Below are 21862 nucleotides of genomic sequence, written 5' to 3' on the forward strand. Positions count from 1 at the left end.
AATGCTCGTAATCTGCCACGAAATCTTCTAGGGTTGCTTTGCCGTAAACACCAACCTGGGAACTCTTTAGCCAATAAGGCACCTTTTCCGCCCTTGCAGACCATTGTTCTGGCCATTGAGATCCCCGCTCAGATGCATCAACTGGGATCTTGTACATACATGCCTCCAGTGGCACATTCCTACAACGATAAATAATCACGTGTCAGGAAGCTTAGCTCAATGAGTTCTAACTGGACTAGAAACTTATCAAACGAGGACACTGAATTGCCTTTATTTTTAACACGCGTATAGCTCACCAGGTCAAACATATAAAACTACACATAAAAAAACACACACACACACACAGATAAATATGCTGCTAATCTCAAGGCAAGAAATTGTACAACTGCCACAGATAACACAACAATAGTCGAAATGGATACACGGAGTAAAAACGCAGTCTAATATTATAAATTTACACTTCTAATTTTAAAGACTATTTTCGACCTCAGCTACTATACACTTCTAGTTAAAAGACGTAATGATATTGTTTGTAAATATTTATATTTCCAATGAAAAACATACTAACCAGGATATCCTTCCATAAAAGATCTATTGTTCCATAAGGAAAAATGGCCCATTCAGCGTGGTGTACCTAAAAAGTGTGAGCCATAACTTTGGCCAAAATCTAGTATGAACCATTAAACTTTCATGTACTTTTTCTGCTCTTTTTCATTTCTGTATCATAGTGAGTTTGAGTTCTCAAGCAAACTCTTGATCAACCGATCATCACAGTTGCATTTCAACACATAAAAAAACTAGTCCTATTAAAAAATTTCTCCTAATGAAAAAAAAAAATCTACAACAGGCAAGTACAAACTTAAACAACAAACAAGTACAAACTGCGCGCTACAAGATCAAACAAGTACTAATTAACTCACTCAGTCACTCACTCACTCACTCGTCACCTTAAACTGTCTCTCTTCTTTCTTTCTATCATGAACAACACTCTTTACCAACTCTTCCTCTCTTGAGAATGAAGTAAAAGGAAACTATTTAATGGGGTGTTTTCTTAATTGTTTTGGTGCAAAAAAGGAACGTAGACGACGAAAACCGAACAAAAGAGTAATACCTAAAGATCAAAGAATTGGTTGTAATGAATCGGCCAAGAGAGTGCAACTTTTACACAATGTACCCCCATGCAGAAATGTCTCTGAGGAATCGGGAGAGAGAGTGCTACCTGTAGTTGCAGGCCAAAGAGAGGCTTGTGATGAACCTTTGCAAAGAACTGGTTGTGATGAACCTCTTTGTCCCGCTATCTCTTTGAGTCAAGACCTCACAGAATAAGCCGAAACCCCGATTGTAGAATCGAGTGATAAATTGCAGGAGCAATTGAGCTTTGGTACTAGAAAGAAAGTCACTTTTGACTTGAATGTAAAAACCCATGAAGAGACTTCAACTCACGAGATTAGAGATTATGAAAGTGAAGAAGAAAAAGAAAGCGAAGATAAGAAAGAAGAGAGAGATGAGTCGAGCATAATAAGTGTAGTAGGATCTTTCCCATCAAACCATAGATACCAAAATTGCAGCAATAGTGATGATGAATACGAGGTTGAGTCGGAGGAAAGTGAGCTAGATGACGATGAGGATGATTATTATGATGATGACGATGAAGATGACCGGTCAAACAGTTGTTGCAAGATGAGTCTTCGAGTCCTTTTTCTCTTTACCATCGCCAGCATTACACGACATGGCTCTGGAAACTCCATTGGCTGAGAAGGAAGTCAATAGCCCTTTGCTGCTAAGCCGTACTGGCCCTGAGGAAATGAAGACCCTAAGCTCTAACCAGAATACTTGAGATAGAAGCCAATATGTCCATTCAGTTTTAAATCCAGTTGAGAATCTAGCTCAGTGGAAGGTTGCGAAGAAGAGGTTGTTGGAATCTCTTGTGTATTTCTAAATACTAGTGTGTGTGTGCAAAGTGGAGGAGATGAACAAATGGTATTCTCGCCACTTTAGTGCATAGTAGATAGTCCCACATTGGTTATCCACCACATCGGGTAGGGTTCGGGCCTGGGCTTGGGCTTACTGTTGTGGGTAGTGGTTTGACCAATAGCCTAAACTTGTTTTGCCTTTTTCTTGAGCAGCAAGTTTCAGTGTTCTATTAGGAGTTGGTCTCTCTTTCTCCTAACCTCTATAAATAGGACTGTGAGTCCATAGAGAAAAGAGACTTGATCAGAAACTCAACTCAGAGAAACAGAAAACTCAAACCAGTCCTTTTCTTCTTCTCTTCTTCCTGTCAGCCGCCAGAGAGAGTTATATTGCTGTTCTAGAGGGTAGTCTGTTCTAGTGCAAAGTCAGGCTGCTGTTAACCATTGAATCCTGTGAGGAAGACGCCACTGTTGCCTTTCTGCACCATTGGAAGGGGCGAAATCTTTCCTTAAGGACAGCCTAATCCGCGCCTTGGTTATTCCCAGTTACTGCTGTCCTTGTTTCTTCATTGCTACTGTTCCTTCTGTTCTACTTTAGTTGCTGTGTTCATACAACTATTCTAACAATCTTAAGGAAAGATTTTTGTAGTAGAACAAAGGAGAGTGCTTTAATACGACAATCAAAAGATAAGTCTTTTACTTTGAGTTATTGTTTGTGTTATTGGGTTATGACTTTAGAAATTTTCTAATAATTTTGTTTTTGGTAGGGAAACCAATTAAAGATTGAATATTTATTGATATTTTGTGGTTTATTAAACCCTATATGGTTGTAGACTTTTCTCCTACGTTTGTGGGAGTCAAATATGAGATTTCTATCAAGAAAAACGTCAAAGTTCGTCTTTTTGACAGCTACGTCACTCGTTACGGAAACTGCTATAACTTTCAGCTCAGAGCTCGGTTTTGCAATCCACTTCTTGTGTTGGATAGCTGATTCAAAGAGCTTTCCAGTGGTATAAGGCTTGATACCCAATTCTTCATGAGCTGGTTCAGAATTACAGTTCTTTTGAACTGTTTTTTCTAGAAGGAGGAAAATATGGTAATCCGGTTTTTCAATCGGTTAGGTATCGTATTCTTTCACTCTTTGCAATTCTTTTGGTTTAATTATATGGTGATATTCTTGCCTTGAGTTGCATGCTAGTTTTTCTTAGGAGGGAAATCCCTAAGCTTAAACTTCTTCAATAACCTAGTCAACAAATTATACGTGTTTAGCACTGAGGAATTAATTGGTTTAACTAGAAGTAGTTTGATATTAATTTTCTTTGTACATATGTAGATGTATGTAGATGGTCTAAGAGAGACCTTAAGATAGTTAATATCAACCACACTCAAATCTTGGATAGTAATTATAATGTATTCAATGCATAATTGCTTATCTTTATTGAGTGAACGTGTTGTTAGACGATGGTTATAATTGTACTGTTGTGAAAATACATGTTAGATGAAGTAACTTGTAGCTTATATCCAATATAGCATATGTTAAAGTTGTGTAGCATGCTAGTTTTGGATATTAATCATCATGGATTTACTTTAAACTTGATAATAGTTTATTGGTAAATTTTTCTAGTTGAAGACATTAATGGATTGAGCCATTAGATGTTGTGGTAGTACTTGAGGTCTTGTTGATAGGGTATTCTATCTTACTTGAGCTCATATAAAAAGAGGAGGTGGAGTCCTCAGGTTGTTTTGCATATTCATGGCTAGATTTGCTTAAATATCGTTATACTTTTTGTTGTGAGGGGTACAGCTTAAAGTTTACTTTTCCTCAACCTATGATATGATATTTACCATGTTTGGCATGAATGCATTATTTAACATTGACATGAAGTTTAACCATGTCATATATTATTAAGTAATGAGCATCGTTGTCTACGAGAGGAAACAATATAGGAAACAATCAATATCCTCTTAAACCTAATTTAGTCAAGGAGATGTAATGTAATGGTTTGTCTTCTTAGACAATATCCTCCAGTGACTATTTTAGACAAGGAGATGTAACGCTTGTAGATTGTCTTATTAGGCATTATCCTCCTATGACTATGGATAAATAGCCAAGGTGATGTACAAGTGCGTGGATTGTCTTCCTATGACAGTTGGAATGTTGAATGATGAAAAGAAGGATGATAATGATATTATCTCGGGTAAAACCTTTTTCATCTAATTCTTCTATTCTTTAAAATTCATTTGAATCACTTGTGGATTTCCTTTCATATAGATAGCATGAACATAATATGACTATGTTTAATATGATCCAGAATCATAGACTTGAGTAAAATATATTCTTGTCATAAGAGTGCATTTTATTGTTGTTGTTTCTTTTAGTGTTTGTAGAGGTATAATGTGTTTTGCATGTAAGTTTGATTAGGTTGAGTAACCATTGAACTGTGGGGGGTAGTGACCCATATGCATGACACTGTTTTACCATAGTTCATCTCACAAGATAATTGGAAAGACACTGAACTACAAAGTATGGAAAGGTCTTGGGCCTATCCAAAAATGTTTCAAAATGTGGGGGGGGGGGGGGTGTCTTGCCAAGGCTATTGTGAATGAATCTAAAAGAAATTTTTTTTTTTTGAGACCTAGAATTATCAAGTAGATGTTCATTGGTGAAACTCATAATAGTGATGTTTGTTTTCAGTTGTCATGAGTGATAACAATTTTGTAGATACCACACTATTATTGAATGTCTTATATGCTAATTTTATTTGAGGTTGTGCTTTCTGAGAAATTGGCATAGAGTGGTTGAATGTTCATAATTAACTACATAAGATAATCCCATTATTTCTGCACAAGAAATTTGGAAGACTATCAATGAGTATTTCCACCATTAACGGTGATGATGTTTATATGTTTCTTAAGGAAGATTCATTAACCTATAAGGAAGTTGTCCGCCTATGAGAAGTGTCTTTTTGACGGATACAACTCCTTTAAACCGGACTCTTGATTTATTGGGGATCTATAGGTTGAATTGGATCTTCAAGAGAAAACTAAAACGTGATAGTTGTATTGCAAAAAATACAATGTTAATAATAATAGCCAAGGGGTTTCAATCGAGAGACAAAATTTATACTATTTTGAAACCTTGCTCATATAACTAGAATTTCTTCTACGTAATTCTAAAGACTCTAGTTGAGTAGTTGTCTTGAACTACAATACCAAGTAGTACCGTGTGATGAGTTGAAGGTATACAATTTAGTTAAATCTTTGTATGAGTTGATTCAAGCCTATAAATGGCATGAGCAATTCAACAACATATTAGTGTCATATGGATGTCAAAGTATCGTTGTTGATAAAAAAAAAATGTACTTTCTTTAGAGCAAAGCAAGACATATGTGTTAATCTCTTTTGTTTAGATGATTTAATATCATGAGTGCTAGCATTGAGAATGTGTATGAGATGACGAGAGAAATTCTATTTGAAACACGCCATAAACCGTCCATTGAAAATGATAGTTTATTATGTTGTTAAACTCATTTCTCAGAATCGCTATATTCAGTTGTCAAGATGTTGACGTTTGAATATGGTTGAAGGCCACAGCATCTTTTAAACCGACCGGCCGGATGGTATAGGGAATTTCGGCACTCTGAATTGAATGGTGGTGAATATAGGAATTAAAACTCATGTTGGTCTCATTATATTGTTATAGCACTTAGTAGAAATATTTTTCATTGAAAAGTATGGGTATTATGATAGTAAGCATGTGTTAACACATTTTGTGGCAAATATCCATCTTATGAAAAATAATCTCCTTGTGTTTTCTCATACTAAATATGTCAATATCATTGGTAGCCAATTGTACTTGATGGATAATGTATGTGAGACATGACATTGCCTACATTAATGGCATACTGAGCTGATAACCCATTGTGTCCTTATAAGGAACTTTGATGTATATTGTCAGATTATCCAAGTACTATAGCAGAGCCATTGATTATGGACTGATATTTAGTAGATTTTCATCATTGTTAGAAGGGTAATATGTTATAAACTGGATCCAGTAATGTTTATGTGTTTACCTTTGGTGGAAATTGAGTGTCTTGGATATCATCCAAGCTAATCGCCTTAGAAAAGGCATGTGATGATGCTGAGTGGGTTAGCAACCTCTTGGCAAATCTTCCCATTGGCTCTAAACAGCCTCCTGATGTGTATATGCTTTGCAACTGTCTCATTGCAATAGCTAAGACATGTTATCTTATGTGCAATGGGAAAAGAATACATGTAAGTTGAGATATAACTTAATCAAGCAGCTGCTAGAGATTATGTTAGGTTGGACTTAGTTTGGCCACATGTCTAACTGCACCACTTCTTTGGAGGCAAGTGGTTATACGTCGAGGGGGATGGGACTTTTGCCTTAGATAGAGGGCTTACAATCGACGGCAAACCCCACCTATGTGATTGGAGATCCCATGAATTAGGTTCAAAGGGAAAAACAAGTCACCTCGTCGCTCTGGTATGCTATTGTCTTTCTTTGAGACGTCCCACCCTATGACTAGATAGCATTATTGTATACTTTGTATAACTTGAATAGCAATGAGAAAAGGCTGAGTTATTTTACTCTTAATGGAATCCATAGTCCATTATTTTTATGAGATAGTGTATTCTAACTGCTATGTACACTTGATGGATATCCACCTACGTGAATGTAGAACTGGGTCGGTTCTTATGAGTATTCGAGCAAGTACTCTAGAGCATTCATATAACACACAGCAAGCTAAAGGGCCAAAAAGCAACACCGCCTTGAAACGGGCATATAATGAAAGAGCAATGTGGGTGCATGTCCTCTATTTTACTACAAGGGAATGTTGGTTCAAAGATTTTTAATCCACCACTTTCACGTATTATAAGACATGTTACCCTATGGTGGTTCAAGTTCAAGCCCGTGAAAGCACCAAGATTATCTTATGCATTGTTTTTTATTCTCTCTGGCATTTTAGTTAACCCCATTTCTTTTGTAATATTCTATTCCAAAATAGTGGGGGACTATTAGTATTTTGAAATAGTGGGGATTGTTGGAATCTCTTGTGTATTTCTAAATACTAGTGTGTGTGTGTGCAAAGTGGAGGAGATGAACAAATGGTATTCTCGCCACTTTAGTGCATAGTAGATAGTCCCACATTGGTTATCCACCACATCGGGGGTAGGTTTAGCCCGGGCTTGGGCTTATTGTTGTGGGTAGTGGTTTGACCAATAGCCTAAACTTGTTTTGCCTTTTTTCTTGATCATCAAGTTTCAGTGTTCTATTAGGAGTTGGTCTCTCTTTTCCTAACCTCTATAAATAGGACTTGTGAGTCCATAGAGAAAAAGAGACTTGATCGAAACTCAACTCGAGAAAAACGTAAAACTCAAACCAGCCCTTTTTCTCTTCTTCTTCTTCCGTCGGCCGCCCGAGAGAGTTATATTGTCTTTGTTCTAGAGGGTAGTCCGTTCTAGTGCAAAGTTAGGCTCTTGTTAACCATTGAATCCTGTGAGGAAGACACCACTTTGTTGCCTTTCGCACCATTGGAAGGGCTTAAATCTTTCCTTAAGGACAGCCTAATCCGCGCCTTGGTTATTCCCAGTTACTGCTGTCCTTGTTTCTTCATTGCTACTGTTCCTTATGTTCTACTTTAGTTGCTGTGTTCATACAACAGAAGGAGAACACCAATTTAGATCAAGAACTGCAAATACCATTCAGTTTAGAACCAATATTCAAGGTTTCACCATGTAGTTCAAGCCCAAAGAGTGATTGGTCAAAGTCTCCCAAGGAAGAATTAGTCGTGGATGCAAGCCTTTCAAACTGGTTGGGTTTGTCTGAAACAACACCCTCAACCAAGACTAGTAATTTATCTATTGGTAATGAGTCACCGAGAGAAGCATGTCGCAGAGATCAAATTCACCAAGAAGTCACGAAGATCGACCAATCTTAGGTGCTTTAACCGTTGAAGAGCTTAGACATTTTTCAGCAACCGTCACCAAGAAAGTCACCAAGTAGAAGTCCAGATGAAATGCCTATCTTAGGAACTGTGGGAAGCTACTTGAGTCATACAGACAGGTGTGGGATTCATCAAGCTCGGGCTCTTCAGATAAAGGAATACCAAATACAACCAAAGAAATACAGAGGACACAAAAGAGTGAATTGGCATTCTACTCCATTTGAGACAAGGTTAGAAAGAGCTTTGATCAAAGGTGAAGCTTACGCCAGCTAGTAAATGGTTTGAAAAAGTAATGGACTGCTGGCTGGCTTGGTGTTTATCTTGGGTTTGTATTTTGCGTTGATTCACGTTTGAACATATTGTGAAGATACATGTGTTGTTTTGAAAAAAGAGTTTGAGAGTGTAGTTGTGTTTATGTGTTTATGTGTCTCTCTTATCTTGTTTTATTTACTAGTTAATACCCGTGCCTTCGGCACGGATTTCATGAAGTTATAATATATTGTTGCTCCTTAACAATCATTGATCTCAAATTACAATACTTAGGCAAAGGAATAAATTTTTTTTCTTAGCTTTTACACTTACTTGCCTATGGATAGACTTCAGCTTTGCAACAACATCCAAGAGCTACACCTCTTCCTCCGAACACGATAGTAATTAACTATTAGAAGTAATTAAAAAATTGAATCAAAGAAATACTTGAACATCACTGAGAACTGTGTACTCTTCACAAAGTACTATGTTTTATAGCAGTATGTGAAAGACCATTATCTTCTTTAGTTTCGTTACTTTTTGCATCTTAATCAATAATTCTTGGTGATTTTCCAAGTAATTCTTTGATGCTATGTACTTGTAAGTTATGTTCATTTATGTCTAAATGGTAAAATCCAGCTAAATATTGTATAGTGATGAATTTGTGCAGAAAGCCTCAGCACCTACAGTGAATATCATCAGTGGTTGCTAGTTGCTGGTATTGGAGAAGTGTAGATACTCTCCATTGTTCCAACAGTTGGTCTGTGTGATGGTAAAATACAGTAGCATGTAACAATTCAATTGCTCGACAACTTTTTACATACTACAGATACATTCAAATCTTACGTAAAAACAAAAAAACAAAACACACAGAATAGAGATTGCGCTGAACACAAATTACACTGGATCTCACTCACTAACTCACAGTTTTACTATTAAGATTGTGCTAGCAGTATCTGTATAGATTACACTTTTTCTCACATTGTCAATCGTACTTTTACTCTATAAATCAATTTCAAAGAGGTAGCAGATTTTCAGGTAGCAACGGCAGTACCCGCCCCAACACCAACACTACTTCCAATGCCGATTCCAATACCTCCATCGCCAACGACAATGTGAGAGGTGTAACAGTCCAGTGAATATATTTGATAATAGTATGCCAAAGTACCGAAGTCAGAACCAGCTACTACCAAAATCAAAACAGACGACTCCTAAACATACGCAATAAATGCATCATTTTAGACTGTTAGATGAAAACAATATATGCACTAAGTACCAATCAATTTATTAACTGTGCCTATATTGCTAGCAGCATAACTATTAAGGATCGGGAACAAATACAACAAAATATAAGTTACTTGGTCAAGCGGTTTGATCTACAAATCGTTTAACGTTTCACAGCAGTGCAAGAATTTTTAAGCAATACACTATGCCCCCAAAGAACAACCTATAATATGCCTCATTTCCATGAATAATTAAAATGAAAAAAATGGGAAAAAAAAATATTTGCCATGCAATACAACGTGTCTAAACCTTAGCAAGAAGGAAGAATAACAAAAACCCAACAATATGCAAAAAAACAAATTCTATTAAAGACCATATATGATTCTTACTATGCAAAAATGGAATAAACATCCCTGTTAACCTACACAACTTTCATCTAATCGTTGCGTGTGTAATAATAAACTGCGCTTAGCTAAGATAGTCTTCACTAAAAGAGCAATGAAATGCTTATAAATAGTCATGCCAAGTATACATAGATTGGTGTCTTGGCATCAATAATGTTAATTTGATGAACATAAAATCAGTGCACATTTGCAATTTGGTCGAGTGGTTTTGCCATACCGCTATAAGTGTACGTTTTTCCTAGGCAATACAACATGTTTATGTATTTGCACCTCCATTTTAAAACACAACATGAAAATAAAATAAAATACCCGAATAAGGTGTACCTTTGTAGCACATCCTTATTGCTTATAGAGCCTGCTATACAAACTCCATTCGCCGGTGAAAGAATTATAAAATACCATACAAATGGAAAAGAATAGTAATAGAAACAACAAACATAGCAAGTGCAAAACTTTAAACGAAAACAAAAATAGCGAAAACACACAAAAACAAACAAACAACGGTTCCTAAGTTAGGAGGACAAAGAACTAAAATTAAGTACATAGAACTTAGATTACTTTTAGAATTAGTGTGGAATGATTGTTGGGTCCACTTGGGATTGACTAAAGAAGTTACACAATCGGATGTAACTAAATGAAAGAAACAAAAACAAATAAAAAACCTACAATGTAAAACTATTACAGTCTAAAAACAGAGATGAAGAAACAAAGTGCAAGGTTAAGATAAACAAAGTGCAAAGTTAAAAGAAAGGCACTGGAGCGTTAATAACGTGAAAAGGATATTACCTTGGCACAGTTGACCCAAATGAAAGAGATGTGACTTCAAAGTCCTGCAATTGGCAATGAAATCATATTAACCTAAGTGGCCTAAAATGAGGGTACAATCCGTTAAGCGTGTATAAATTTTAAAGGGATTACAGAAAGGTATAATACCTCAAGTGTAATCAATGTCTACCTCAATGACATAACTGAAAGCCAAACAAAAATATTGACTAAATTGGTATAAATCTTAACACACGATTATGCAATAAGAAATTAAGTTTATTACAAAGTCTAGGGAACAACATAGATTTACAAATTTCTTTTTTAGGAGGGGAAAGTATCAAAAGGTAAAAGAGAACAAAGTGATCGACATAGGTAGTTGGAGAATATTTCGATTCAACAGGAATGTATATGCAATATTAGTATAATAATACCACTTTGTAACATCCCAAATCTCATGCAATTATATACCTAAGATACATGACTTTTCTAATAAAAATTCGACAGAGTCTCCTTTGTATATTCGACATTTCATATAAATAAATCTGTCAAAACCTGAAAATTTAATAAGAATACATCCAAACCAAATATAAAACCTCATACCTCAGTCGTAAATTAAACTACTAAAAGATAGACTGATTCGTAGAACCAGCTACTTAACCATCTCGACTAATGCCAGTTAAGTCAAGTAACCAATCCTCGAATAAGAATAAAACTATAAATATACAAACATCCTAGAAACCCTAATACACTATTTATACAGTGCAACTAACATACATACATACATCTCCACGTTATAAATACATTCAAATCTCACCGAAGCAAAAAAAATACATCACGATGACAGATTATTATTTCTTGCGAGCACAAATTACACTTGATCTCAGTCACTAACTCATAGTTTTACTATTAAGATTGTGCTAGCAATATCTATATAGATAACTCTATAAATCAATTAAAAATAAAATAATACATAAATAATAAATAAAACAAAAGCTCTTATCAAATGTCTGCCTCTAATGGAAGAGTTTGTTATGCATATAATGGGGCAATGTCAATATAATTCCAAAAAGCTAATCATATTTAAAACCTCTGAGAAACTTAATTTTGTTTATGTCAATAATATTTTTGTTTCTGTTTTGAATTCATGGAAAAACACCAAAACTAAAAAGAGAAATATGAGGTGGAGGATTGGCATGATCTTTTTTCTTTGACTAATCAGATACAAAGGCAGAGATCCAAATGTTAGATTACGCAGACTTCTTGTCATAAAAGTGGTTAACAAAACATGGCTGCTTTGTTAACAAACCATCCTAATAAGAACGTATAGTGATGAGATTACATAAAAAAAAAATCCATCATTTCCTCATAACACCATTCGAGCAGTACATAATAGTGTCTACAAACTTTTTAAAAAAAAAAAGTTTTAGGCTAGAGTTCTACCAAAGATCCTAGCAAAGAAGCACCCAACAAACGCCTCGCACCATATTTCCATGCTTGCAAAGTACTTTTAGCTCTCGTCCACCTCTAGTCCAATCTCCACTGGAAAAGTTTTCCCCCTGAAAAGCACACAGAGTTCCTTAAGTATGTTTGCAACATTACCGGAACAAATTAAAAACGAAAAAAGTACAGTCATGAATTGATCATAGACAACCCAACAATATAATGTCACAACAACAATATAAAACCATGATAAACATTGTTTGAAGGGATTTTAAATGTTCTAAAATATCCACTTTGCTTGACAGCTAGTTTCTAGTTGAAAACCTGAGTTGGAATTAAATCAATAATAGCAATAACGAAAATAAAGGTGGCAATGCATACCTAATTTTATTTCAACAATTTTTTAATGTGTTCTTATATGAGTTTAGTAAAAGCCACGGCCTGAAACATAACATAAATGAAATATAGTTTCAATCAAGCTAACATAAAAGTGTTAGTTATCTCAAAGTACATTGGTAAATAAAGGTTTTCTGCGGGATAGTAAATCTGAAAACAAAGAAGGAATAGAAAAATAGGTTGTATTTTTTTTAACCAAATGGGGTAACAATACAAAATCTACTTAAACAAAAAGGTAAAAATGCCGTCAAACAGTACACATAACTTATTCAAAATAGCAAGGCATGCACACACGTGCTCCGCCACCCAATTTGTCTTCAAATATGTTATTACTATTAAACAAAGTGCGTGTCTAATGCAATAATTATTGAACTCATCCACAATTCAGAACAATGTTTAAGGAAAAAAGTGCAATGTGCTTTCGGTTAATTAGTTAACTACTCGCATTTCCATCTGCCCAAATGTTGGAAGGAGAAGAAAGATAGTGGGGGACGAATTCATAAAGCATTATATAGTCAAACTAATTACATCGTGTCACGTAAAATGCCTATAGAAACAATTAAGAAAAAAAATGTCTTATGATACTCATATAGTTGGCTTCTACTTGCAGGCAAAAATTCAACTAAATAAATTAAGAAAAAGTCATTCTCCAGTTAGCATTACCCGGCAAACTATTCCTAAGTCACATCATTTTATATGTGCTGTCCACACAATGTATTGTTGACACAATAAAATAAGAGGGTCGGGAGGGTCTTAGTCTTTAGGGAATCAATATCATTAAAGGAATTCTGGAAAATAGTTGTGGCAAAGCTCATTGGGGGTGAATGAGACAACTCTAAATTTCCATTTTCTGGCCCCAATCTTGTTCAATCTGATATTCAAAAATCACCTTGAGAGTAATTATGTACTTGCCCCGAATTGGAAAAAGCATATACACACATGATATCATAAATAACTATTAATGATTACTACTATACCACAATCAACAGATAGAATAAAATCGAATTTGGAAAAAAGGAAATACTTTAAGTAACTTCTTTTGCCAAATTTTAAAAAGATCCTAGAAAATTCGGAATCCCTTAAGGAAAGTAAACAAATTACCAATTATAACAGTGTAAGCAAGAAAAAAGAATGTATGTATTCAACACAAATTTAAAAACACACCTATTTCTATTTTAAGTCATAAACGGATACAAAACCAAAAGAAATGAAGCTACATCTGGTATAGAAAAGTAACACTAACCTTTAAATTGGGTGTAATAAACCATATAAGTGGAGGCCATGATTCTGCAACAATAAAACATAAACATTCTTCTATTTCGTTCATCACAATTATAGTAGAGTAGAAGAGCATGAACAAAAATAGATGCCTCAACAAAAGTCATATATATGTATATAAACAAAGAGGAAGAAAGCATCATGTTAAGTAGTATGATGCAAAGAGCGTTAATAATGAAGATGTAGGTTATAAGGCTTGCATGCACACAGAAGAATGTGTAGGGTTTGTGTGCATAAAAAAATGAGATGAACAATCTCAGAGTGAAAAGAACATGAAAGACAAAGTAAGAGCAGATGCATAGCGTCCTAATAATAATATAAAAAAATAACTATTTAACACATATTGCATTTCGACTGGTCTTGACCAAAGGGGGTTTCCCGGTTCTGATCCTCATTGTACTCGTCTCAACATATAAAAAAAGGGGGCCAAAGGTCTCGTAAATTATTGAGCAAAAAAAAGGCAACTCCTCGTGACGAAGGTTTTCTCAACCCCAGAAACCCACCACAAAGGCGGAATCACAAACTTTTGGAGCTTGGTCTCCCTTTCCACCCGACTTTCTACACTAATTCAACACAGGTTTTTGAATGGAGAGGCTTAGTATTTTGACAGTGCAAGGACTCAAGCTATCGGAATAACATTAGAACATAGTGTAATGCAAATACAAAGATACTCCTTGAAAATTAACAAAAAAAAAAAGCAATAACGTAATGTGCGGAAAAGAAAGTGTTAAGGATGGGAAAACAGGTAGGAATTGAAGAGTCATACATGAGAGTAACTTAGAAGAAAACACAGAGGGTGAAAAATGTCTTTCTCTAGAATTGACTGTATCATGGAAAAGTTTAAGGCTTGAGCAATCAACAAAAATGGAACTGCATTCATGAAAGGTTCTTCTCATGTTTGAAACTAAATAAAGGGAAAAAAAATAGGACAAAAAAATAACATAACTTACATGAGATTCATTGATCACAGGTGGTGCAAGAGATAGAAACATGCGTACCAAGTACTGGGCGTATTTAAAAAAATAAAGATCCCCAAGAGATGATTTGAGCAGGCAATGCTAAGCTAACATCAAAAAATAAATGAAATAAGGGAAAGTCTGACACAAAAAAACACAATAGAAAATCTGATTTCTAACGGAAGTATGAAGAAATATAATAAACAATTTGGAAAGAACAAATAATGGAAATACATACCCCCTGTTATGCAAAGCTTGCACTCCAAAATGGGTAATAACATGAATGAATTAAAAAGCAATCAATCAGAAATGGGGACTTAAATTTTAATGTCCTTTTAACCCTCCCTCTCGGTTTTATCTAGTTGTTTTGCCGGTCGTTCCATCGTGAAATTGTTTTAGCTTTCACATTCATGCATATGGAATCTGGTACATTTTCAATTTGAAAAACCTAACCACCACTCAATGTGCACTTTGTAACAAAATCATTTTAGTAGGAACAATAACAATTGATTAAAGTTCAAGCTGAAAATAGAGTTCATGAAATGTCATTAAAAATCAAATTGCAAACTGAAAGAACTTAATTACACAATCATAACCAAGACAACCTTAAGGTGTTATACACATCCAATTTTCATACAAATATAAGATGGTCCAATGGCTATTTGTTTCAAGAATCCTTCCTATCAAGAGAACACAAAATTTTCCAGGACTGGAAATTGTACATAAAATAACCCTTGTATTCTCCAATGGTCCTCAAAACCTTTGCCTTTAATTGCCCTATAATCCTCCCCCGTCAATACAAAATATACTTAGATGACGCCTCTATGCTAGAGTTAACACCACTCATTCACTTATGCAATATAAGGGGGTATATTTTTTGCATTCAACTGTGAGGCCATGGTCATTATTCTTCTTTGACAACTGCAGTAGGAAATAGAAAAGAAAAAATGAAATTCAACAACTTCAACATTTAGCACTTGGTAATTGACATGAATTTTTTTGCAAAAACAACCCAAGGCAACATTCATAGTGGTCAAAGCATATTATTTATCCTGTTATGCCAAGTAATGAGCTGAAGACAAATCAGATTAAAAGCGTAAAGTAGATAATAAATGCATAGGGCAGTAAATAAAAAACAGGAAAACCTTGCAAAACATGGTTCATTCAATGTAAAAAGATATCTACATAAGTAGTACCTTACACACATAAACTTGAAACAGCTAAATAATTGGAGTGTTTTACCCTTGTGCATTAACAAAATAGAAGTTTCAAAATTAGAACTAAAAAATTTGGAATATCAAGAATTTAAGAGAATCAGAGTGTATAACCGAAAAAGAGATAAGAAAGAAATCGAATGGAAGGCTTAAGTAAATAGCGTAAACAATTCTAGAAGCTAACATTAAAGACATTTAAAGGACTTTGTACAATATGAAATACAAACACATAAGACTTTTACTTCTCAAATGGCACAGATAATACTCTTACATGATCACCCGCCGCAGCAAAATTTGATCTAGCCAATGCCGAACTAATTTCAAGGTCTTCATGGCTTTCCTGGTTAATAAATCGACAATCCACACAAACAGTAGCTTGCATCAAATAAATCAAAGGAGAACTCTAACCTTGTGCATAACAGGATTCAAAAATAAAATAAAAAAATCAAAGTTAAAAATTAAATATCCCGAGAACTTTGGAGAAGCATAGGACAAAACAGCCTAAAGTAATGACAACTATATGCACCCCAGAGCCATTTGCAATAGCAACCACCATATGTGTTTTTACAAACACTACTTACGATAGTATGACCTTACGAAGTACCATAATAGCCAAGAAATACACTGAAAGAGAGTGAATATACATTTAAATTAAAGAATTCATAAAAACAAAAAAAAAAAAAAAAAAAAAAAAAAAAAAAAAAAAAAAAAAGTAAAAAAACTAAACTGGACAATTGAGTTAATAACTTAATATTGGATATCAAATCTGAAATAAGCTTATAAGTAAAACTCAAAATCCTCTACTACACAATAGGAAGTATAGATAATTTACCCACCTCCCTTGAAAATACCATATCAAAACAACACAATATCATAAAGATTAAGTTGGGGATCAATTTCAACACTTACGATTTGAGAGTGTAGTACAACTTTGAGAGTGATGACTGCATAAGAGGAAAGAAAATAGATGCATGTAATTGCTTCAAGGAGTTCTGCTCTTACCTTGAGAACTGGTTCGATATACACATTAATATTGTTGATGACGAACGGAGATTGTGGAGCCTAGAAGGTGGCGACTGTCGTGTTTTTCATTAATCACCCTAAAAGGTAGTGGTGCTAACTTCATTAAAAGAAGGCGGGGCATATTGAACTATAAGCTTGGTCATAGACGTTCCAAAGTCCTTTAAAAGCTAAGGTATGTATTCACACTTCTTTTTAGAACTGTACTTCATACATTTTCAGCTTTACCACCAACGGGACACTGTAAGCAAATTGCTTAAAAGCAGACATCGTCCTAGAACATCTTAACACGTGCAAATGTTTTTTCTTTATGATGTGCATATAGTAGAGGGCATTAACTCATTTATGCGATGACTTTCAGGTCATGAAGGGAAAAAAGCATGAAAATACTTCAACGAATTCATCTTTAATGATATTGCTTACTCTAGAACTATAACAGATTAAATGGCCTTTCTCTCCATGAGGACATATGACCATCGAAAGTAAGAAACGTATTAAGATAAACCTTCGCAAAAAAAGTGTCAATCCACAAAAGTTCTTCAAACATGTATTTGAGGTTCTTATATATAGAGAGGCACTCGGTAGAAATTATAGTTTCTAAGGTGTCTCAAGTTCACAGAAATCAAGACGTATCAACCTCCATTAACGCCACAGACAAAGAAAACATCAAGAAATACTTATGACATTAACCTTACACTACTCAAAGAGAATGAATACGACTCGATCAGGTTTTTGTGTGTGTGTGTGTGTGTGTGTGTGTGGGGATATATGAGAATTAGGATTTTTTTTTTTTTCTTTTATACATATTAGAGCAAGTACAAAGGAAAGACACAACAAATGAAAAATGGGCCATTTGAAACCTAGCACCCTAAACAATGTAGTCAAGTGACGGGTGATTATTACATCTTCATATTTGATACATCTATTAGGGGCGCGTTGATTGGTTACTGAATTGTGGTGGTTTTATTCACACATTCTCCATAAAATTTGGGTATATGTATTTGGGTGAATGGTGGTCTCAAAGAGAGATGAGTTCTTGAAAACCTCTCCCTGCCGCAAGGCATCTTATCTTCTAGATAAATTTCCATTATTATCGTTCTAACATAATTTCAATATTGAGCATGGATGAAAACTATATGACTTTGCATATGGTAACATTATCTATAGTATATTATAGTGCACAAATCTGTATAGAATAATCTATTATCATAACCTATTAGCCTGTCCACATAACATATAGATGAGCAATTAACTGTTTTACACAAACCAATGGGCCATACTATAGCTCCCGACTTTTCTCATAATCATCTAAGAGCTTGTTTTGGCAATTAACATACATTGATACAAAGATTATCGACTATTCAACATTATTTAGTCTTAAGATTAAGCGTAAACATGAGTACATGAACATCTCCAAATTTGGGCAATGCCTGAAAGAAAAAGAGCATCGAAATCGAGCCAGTTCTTTATGTTAAGTTATTAAGTCATCAATACACAACAACGGTTTGAAAGTATGTAGCTTAAAACAACCCAACGAAAATTACAATGAATTAAAAGACGACAAATAGGAATAGAATCGGGGAAATAAAAACCAAACGCGCAAGACTTTTTTATCAATATTTCAACTCAATAAAAGCGATCAATCCATGAAAATATTACCTCGAAAGGCAAATATTAAACGCACTGATATCCTACAAAGCACTGATTATATCAATAGGCGATTACTTTTTACAGTCCCTGCACTCATCAATACACATTCCTATTAGAACATTAATCAATATAAGAAATAAATCAAAGTAGCAGTGTACACTTTATTTCAGTTTAACAGTTTTAAAATCATAATCGTTATAAAAGGGAAAAATAGATGGCATTGTATGGATTCTGACCCTTCAATACACCAAGCAAATAGTTAACTAACCAAATCAAACAAAATTGTTACATTATAATTATAATACACTGCATAGTTTTTGCAGACTTAAACATGTTTCAATCCTAAATATTCCTTTACTCTCCATTTTTGTTTTAATAGAATCATGGAGGTGTGAGAGAGAGATATGATTTTGCCTTTTAATAAATATGAGTTTCCCTTAAAAAGACAATTTGAAACGAAGAAGAAAGTAGAGGCGTTAATACCGGTAAAATTAGACCAATCACAAAGTTTGATTATCACAGCAATGCCTTGATTAGAGGCACAACACCTTCTTTCGTCTTCAAACCAACTACACAAAAGACGCATAAAAATCAAAGTTTGACACAACCCCATTTCTTAAACAATGAAAATAAAAGTCACGTTACCTTGATTGCGCTCCATCCATTGATCAGTAAAATGTAAGAAATCTTTTAACTTTTTTTCAATCTTTTGAATGTTAGTAATAATAAATAGGTGGATTAAACAAAATCGAAGTGGAAGAAGACGGGTGTAAAACCCAGAGAGGAGTGGAAGTAGCGGTGGGAAAAAAAAATAGACTCTTGTTATTTGGAATAAGAAGAAGACATGTGATTTAATACATGTAAAATTAGATCATACCAAACCCAAAGCTGGATAGATAAGAAATTTTCACGCTAATTGCTTGCTTCTTCACTGAGGGGTGGGGGAGACTGGGAGAGAGAACGAATGGGTCTTCACAATTATGACTCCTAATTAAACTGAGAGGTGGAGGGAGAGAGAACCCAAGAGGTTTTCACCATTAAGTCCCAATTAATTTTTGTAATTTCCGAAAGGTCTTCAGTTTTCCCGATAAATATGTTATAATATGCCAATCCTACACGCCATCCTCACTACTTTTTGCTAGATGAAACGGAAGGAACGAATATACAACACAATGTATAGAGTGCAGTTACAAACCTTCCATAAGGTGGAAGCTTTAGAAGATTCATGCAAGGAGCCGATGTTGGCAATCGATAAAGAGCTTCTTCAGAAGCATCAGCAGCAGTCCTGTACTTGAGCATGTTTACTCAGTAACAAATAGGAAAAGAGTTTTTAAAATGATAAGATGACAGTAATATTATGATTTCCTTCTTCAAGGATATATAACCTCTAGATGCAGAACTGCGGTTCTAGATACTTGAACCCAAGCAAAGGTCCGCGAGAGCATCCTGTCACAAACACGCAAAAGGTGTTTGATCAGTTGAACTGAACTTCAGTGAACCCTCCTTGTTGTACATATAGAGGCAGCAAACATATGTCCTACAATATTCTGAGTACTTCTTTATGCTTTGCAACCAATGCCATTAAGTAGCAGGAGTAAAAAGATCATTTAGATCAGTTAATTGGAACTCAAATGTACCAAAATGATAAGGTCTATGGTACAACAATTACTTATTTCAAAGATTTCTTCTGATTTTCCAGTGAAAACTTCTTTAGAACCTCCCAGAACATCTCAATAACATAATTTTTCTGCCAAAAAAAAATCAGGTTTATACAATTAAGCAGACTATGATTGAGATGTGCCTACGAACTGTCAAAAATACAAAATGCCTTGTGATCTAACGATACAAAATCAGTGCAAGTTGGTAATAAGTCTTGGCAATGTTAGGTTTCTCTTACCAATTAAAAATATAATTAGGACCTTTGACCCCCCCCCCCCCCCCAAGAGATACTTGCAAAACGTACAAAGTCTATCTACAGAGAACTTGAAATTCAACATGTTACATCACTGGTAATAAGTCCCGGTTTAAGTTACCAATTTAAAAATAAGTGAAGCCTTTTAACATCCCCCGCGCTTATCGTCACTTTATATATATTAAAGAAAATCAAAAGTTTGTAGAAGAAAAATCATAACTTGAAAAGATAGTGTAACATACCTTCATGCTATCCGAGAGATGCTCACTGAAGTAATCATCAGTACAGTCAAATTTCACTGGAATTTAAAAAACAAATCTTTCTGTTACGTTGCCATTTGATTTATCCCTTAAGGTTTTCGAAAAGCAATAGCCCAAGTGAGAGGGAGAGTGAGGGGCAAAAATAGGGAGACGGAGAACGAAGAGTTTAGTCTTAAACTGGTGACTCTCTTTATATTTATTGAATCCCAACCGTCCCAAGTTCTCGTGGCGAGACCGAACGAAAAGTTTTGAAAACACTGAAGGGTTTTCCAATTAATTAATTAAAATTTTTATTGTTTTTTATTTATTGCGTGGCACTCGTCCCGACCGTCGATTTATACCCATTCAAAACAAATCCCAGCCGCGAGTCAGGAAAGCGAGCTGTTTTGTTAAGTTGATTTATTTATTTTACGGACATATTTTGAAGATATAATGTACTAGGTATGCCCGTGACTACGGCCCGCGAGACTTCGACGCGCCTACGACATTACCCCGACAACTCATCGCGCCTTACCGTCGCATTCAAGGCGCATAATCTTAAGCGTAAAATATTGCACAAGACCAGTGAAATAACTCAATTTATAAATACAGCCCATGAGGCCATCCCAATTACCCATTATCTATAAGCCCAAATCAATTGGAGGCGCTAACAGTTTATGGGCTAGCCCAACAATTTATAAGTCCAGCTGCAATTGTTGACTTTTGGTTGATTTTTGGATAGATCCCATAGTATTGATTACACTTAACAAAATTACACAAACTCTCCAAACACTTGGATCTGCCATGTCACAACTTAGAAAAGACAATGACAACCTACATATAAAGATAACAAGTGGAAAAATGTCATTCATTGTATCCACTCCTATGGCACTAAGACAATATCCCCCATACTTGCCCTTAAGAAAGCAACCATCAAGTCCAATGATTGGCCTATACCCCTTCACAAACCCATCTAATGATGCCTTGTATGCAACAAAGAAACCCACAAACTCATCTACATAATCCTTGTATCACTTTACAATGCTGCTTTCATTCCTTTCTAAAATTTGTTTTTTCATTTCTGAAATCACCATGTACCCCTTTTCATAATTACCATGCATTTTCTCTAGCAACATGATCTTTGCTCTCCAAGCAGTCCAATAAGATATATGTACACCATACTCACGATATATCTCATTAAACAAGTCAACTGGAGCAAAGGTTGGATGGGCCCTT

At 35.0% G+C, this 21862-nt stretch overlaps 1 long non-coding RNA gene and 1 pseudogene across 4 annotated transcripts; one reads left to right on the forward strand and one right to left on the reverse strand.

Annotated features, from left to right (window-relative positions):
• The first annotated feature begins 768 nt into the window (after positions 1 to 768).
• Positions 769 to 8152, forward strand: LOC147510876 (uncharacterized; annotated as a pseudogene).
• A 759-nt stretch (positions 8153 to 8911) lies between these two features.
• On the reverse strand, positions 8912 to 19932 carry LOC147510877 (uncharacterized). 4 transcript variants are annotated; one of them, XR_015216891.1, is made up of 11 exons: positions 19861 to 19932; positions 19671 to 19760; positions 18959 to 19044; positions 18485 to 18562; positions 16077 to 16145; positions 14586 to 14698; positions 13601 to 13644; positions 11962 to 12077; positions 10690 to 10724; positions 10543 to 10586; positions 8912 to 9339 (listed from the first exon to the last, which is right to left on the reverse strand). It is a non-coding gene; the product is annotated as an uncharacterized LOC147510877 (long non-coding RNA). The 4 variants fall into 4 exon arrangements; XR_015216890.1 differs by lacking the exon at positions 10690 to 10724 and having other exon boundaries at positions 14586 to 14693; XR_015216889.1 differs by lacking the exon at positions 10690 to 10724.
• Between the last annotated feature and the right edge of the window lie 1930 nt (positions 19933 to 21862).

Source organism: Coptis chinensis, chromosome 3 (genome assembly GCF_015680905.1).
Source record: "Coptis chinensis isolate HL-2020 chromosome 3, ASM1568090v1, whole genome shotgun sequence".
Taxonomy (NCBI): domain Eukaryota; kingdom Viridiplantae; phylum Streptophyta; class Magnoliopsida; order Ranunculales; family Ranunculaceae; genus Coptis; species Coptis chinensis.